The sequence below is a fragment of the Pongo pygmaeus genome, chromosome 4 (assembly GCF_028885625.2).
Source record: "Pongo pygmaeus isolate AG05252 chromosome 4, NHGRI_mPonPyg2-v2.0_pri, whole genome shotgun sequence".
Classification (NCBI taxonomy): domain Eukaryota; kingdom Metazoa; phylum Chordata; class Mammalia; order Primates; family Hominidae; genus Pongo; species Pongo pygmaeus.
In genome coordinates this window covers 178,168,295-178,173,133 of record NC_072377.2, presented here as the reverse complement: position 1 = coordinate 178,173,133, position 4,839 = coordinate 178,168,295, and positions in this window count along the sequence as shown.

Genomic DNA, 4,839 nt, shown 5'->3' with positions numbered 1-4,839 from the left:
AGAAAAAAGAACATTGCACATTAAGCTAATTCTACCCATTAACTTTTTTTCCCATGGATTGGGAAAGATGGACAACTGCCCGGGCCTGCCCTGCCCCTCTCAGTCCTTTGCCATTTGGGAAACTGTGCTCCGTCCTCTGATTTCTTGCCTACCCCAGCATCCTCTTCTTCTTAGCCTAAGCGCTGTTTTCCTAAAGTTAAGCCCCAGACAGAAAGGGGTAGTAGGCCGTTTTGCTTTTGTTTGGGAGAGAATGCGGCAGCCAGCAGGGTCACTGTGTGAGAGGCACTGCGTGAGCTCCTGGCGTGTGTCTTGTCCTTTGATCATCCCAGTACCGCTAAGAGGTCAGAACTGTTGTGGAGGAGGCGATCCATTGCTGAGGGCATATGGCCAAGAAGAGTACAACTAGAATTCAGGTCTCTGCCACCAAAGGCCACAGTTTTGACTGAGGCACTGTGGCCCATTAAAGATGCAAGTTGACCAACACTATGAGCCCTGAGGTTTCTGGTGTGTAGCAGCCTGGGCCTGCTGTTGGGGACTGAAGGGACATTGGGGTGATAACACCCACCCCTCCCCTCACCCCGAGGCTGAGCCCTTCATTCCTGACAACGGGGCTGAGACTCCTGTCTGCTATCTCTTAGATTAGCCCACAGCTATTTTTATTCTGCTCTTGCTTAGGGAAGAAACACAGCTTGGGCAAACCCTCCAGCAGGGCCCCAGGGAGGACCACCATTAGCCAAGGAAGAACACAAAGCTTGCTTCACTATTTTTTTCAGCCACCTACATACACTAACACAATGTATTGATGCCTTCTTTTCAGAACAAGGTTGACACGAATCTGTCAAAATAAAGCGAATGCTCATCTCCTGGTTTGGTGGGAAAGAGGTTTCAAGGAGATGGGCTGGATGAAGGGAAAAGAGACCCAAGAAGGAGAAAATAGGAAGCGTGCTAGGGAAGCTGGGAAGCCGGGAAGGCCCAGGCTGTGGAGTGGGGAGCGATCAGGAACGTGGGGCGGATGAGGAGCACCAGCCACAGGGCAGTGGAGCTGATCAGGGTCTGGAGCTCGCCTGGGAGGCCTGCATTGCACATTTAACTTTTGAATTATGACTGAGCATCCTGTAGATATGGTCAAAGTGTAGGAACATGGATGACCTTTCCTTTGATACAAAGGGAACAAGATCTGAGCATTTAAGCCTGAATAGGAGAGGAGTTGCCAGAGAGGTAAGAGGGAAGCCGAGAGTGTGACACCACATAGCCGGGGAGCTTTCTGGAAGAACCAATGCCCAACAGGGCCAACGATTGTGAGAGGTAAGAAAAGGGTAGGTAGGGACAGGAGATGGCCTCCAGGTTGGCAGCCTGAGGTCACTGAGCCCCTACACTCACCTCTTGCCACGCAGCCTTGCTTGCCCTCCTCGGATGTGCCAGTGTGCCCCTGCCCGGCCTTTGCTCCAGCTGCTCCCTCTGTGCAGAACCCCCTCCTCTCGACTGTCCCCAGGACACACCTCCCCTGCCTCAAGTCTTTGCTCAAATCCTACCCCAGTGAGACCAACCTTGATCATCTGCTTAACACTGCAAACCTGCTCCCACCTCTCCATCCAGATCGCCATCGATAAGCTCCACTCTTCCCAAACCGCTTATTTCATGTATTAACTGTTTATCATCTGCCCAACACCCCTACACACCAGAAGGTCCGTGACAACAGAGAATCTTCGTTTTGTTCACTGTGTGGCTCTAACACAAGTACCTGGTACACAGTAGGTGCTCAGGAAATACTTCTTGAATGAAAGATCTCTTGATGATTGCTCTATACCTTTAATTCCTTGACTGTCAGCTAATCAAAATGTAACAGATGAGCCGGGCACAATGGCTCATTCCTGTAATCCCAGCACTTTGGGAGGCTGAGGTGGAAGGATTGCTTGAGCCCAGGAGTTTGAGACCAGCCTGGGCAACAAAGTGAGACTTCATCTCTATAAAAAATAAACAAAATTTAGCCAGGCGTGGTGGTGCACACCTGTAGTCCCAGCTACTCGGGAGGCTGAGGTGGGAGGATCGCTTGAGCCTAGGAGGCAGAGGTTGCAGTGAGCCATTGTCACACCACTGCACTCCAGCCTGGGCAAAAGAGCAAGACCCTGTCTAAAAAAAAAAAAAGGTAGCATCTGAGCTTGCATTACCATTTAACAGTGAAAATTAAGGCCACTTAGGAAACATATCCAAAAACAAAATACAGGTAAGCTTCATACATTTATGTTTTAAAAAAATCTGGCCAGGCGCAGTGGCTCACGCCTGTAATCCCAGCACTTTGGGAGGCCAAGGCAGGCAGGTCATGAGGTCAGGAGTTCAAGACCAGCCTGGCCAAGATGGTGAAACACAGTCTGTACTAAAAATTTTAAAAAAAATTAGCCAGGCGTGGTGGCAGGTGCCTGTAATCCCAGCTACTCAGGAGGCTGAGGCAGAGAATTGCTTGAACCTGGGAGGCAGAGGTTGCAGCAAGCCAAGATTGCGCCATTGCACTCCAGCCTGAGTGACAGACCGAGACTCCATCTCAAAAAAAAAAAAAATCTGATACCTACATATATATACTGCATATACACATGCAGTACATATATACGTATATATGCAGTGTGTGTGTGTGTGTGTGTGTATATATATATATATATATCCATAAGAGCATTTCAGATGGACCGATGAAGATTACCACACCCACTGCAAGACGGCAGAGCAAATGTGGACACTGCCCTCTCATGGTTGAGCGTGGAGAGGGCCGCATTCTGCTTTGGGGAAGGATTAACCCTGGTGGCTGGTGGAGGTTGCAAGATGTCGCTATCAATGACATTTCAAAATGGGTCACATTCGACTCTATTTTCAAGAGGAGGCAAGTAAAAGAGAAATAAAGTGTCAAAGGGAGCAATTTTAGGGCATACAGAGCCCACGCGATTCCATATTGTGAGGAGGATGTTGACAATTAGTGGGAAGCAATAAAGAAAAATGTTAAGACAAGAAAATCCTAACTTGATAACATCCATCTGCTGCACTTACAGCTGGAATCTGAGTGGGAATTTCCCATCTGTGCTTTATTCTCAGCTTTAATTTGACTATAAATAAGACACATGTGTGCACAATCTGCACTGAGTGTCTTTTGGGGCCAGGAATTGTTTAAGGATGATATACAGCCTACAAAATGTGTGTGTGTGTGTGTGTGTGTGTGTGTACACAAAGTGTGGATCTATACTTAGATCCACACTTTAACTTGGAATCCACTCATTAAGCTGGTCTGAGATGTGTAGCTGGTTTTTTATAACTTGGTCCCATGATGATCTGCCACTTTGTAACTGAGGCCTTAACTCTTGACATCCTCTGCTCAAACACCTCTAACAGAATGCTGGTGCCTGGCCCAGCTTTTCCTGAAGCACCGCTGCTTTCGGCTGCAGGAAACCTCAGTGCCCAGGGCCCTAGGGGTGGCAGTATTTGGAAAGGCCATGGCAGGCCTGGTCTGAAGACAGCTAGCTACACTTGCTGCTTCATATTCTCTTTGGATTCTCAAGTTGACTCTATGAGGACCCATATGGATTATCACCTCCATTTTACAGATGGGAAAACTGAGGCTTAGCAACATCAGGTAACTTGCCAATGGTCCTGTGGTCCATTAGCAGTGGAGCCAAATCTCAAAACCAAGTGTCTGAGCCAAGGGTCAAAGTCCATGTTCTTCCCACTTTCCCTTCAGCCTCCACACTGCCCCTCCCAGGTCCTCTGGGGCTATAAATAGTGGGGGAGGCTGGGTTTCAAGCTTGAGGTCAGCCAGGCCTGTAGCACAAAAGACACAGCACCTCTAGGGCTGGCGTAGCCTGGGCCCTCTCCCTCTGGCCTGGACAGAACTCAGGCTCACACAGTCTCAGCTTCTCACTAGCTTCCCCCTCCTTGGTTATACTTAGCTCCGGACATCAGAGAGAAAGGCATGTGCCAGCCCAAATCACTGCACACCCCCAGGCCTGGCCAGGCTGCTGTGGTAGAGAATGGCATCTCAGCCTTTTCAGATGTTAGTGTGAGCCACTTCCAACAAGGGCTGTTTTCTGTTCTGTTTCTGTTGTTGTTTTTTTTTTTAAATACAGACAGGGTCTTGCTATGTTGTCCAGCTGGTCTTGAACTCCTGGGCTCAAGTGATCATCCTGCCTCAGCCTCCAAAAACGCTGGGATTAGAGGTATCAGCCACCACACCTGGTTGAACAGGGGCTGTTGGACCCTCCTTCCTGACAGTCTGTGAGATTTTATTTCCGTGTCTCCTTCTGTTCCTCCTTGAGGGAGGAACCATGTCTGGTTTACCAACGTATTTGTCATGTTCAGCAGTGTCTATAACACCTTGTGTATGGCAGCTGTTTAATAGTTCCTTGTTGTTGGGTGGGGACAGAAAGAAAATAATAATAATTCTTTGTTGAATGAATTAATAAATAAATAATCTAAGTTCATGTCCTAAAAATCTGGACATCAAGAAAAGAGGGCCAGGCGTGGTGGCTCACACCTGTAATCCCAGCACTTTGGGAGGCCAAGACGGGTGGATCACCTGAGGTCAGGTGCTCAAGAGCAGCCTGGCCAAGATGGAGAAACCCCGTCCCTACTAAAAAAAATGCAAAAATTAGCCGGGTGTGGTGGTGCGTGCCTGTAATCCTAGCTACCTGGGAGGCTGAGGCAAGAGAATCTTTTGAACTCAGGAGGCAGAGGCTGCGGTGAGCCAGGATTGTGCCATTGCACTCCTGCCTGGATGACAGAGCAAGTCTCCATCTCAAAAAAAAAGAAAAAAGAAAAGAGGAACACACATTCCCAGAGAGCTATCTTACAAAATCAAATACA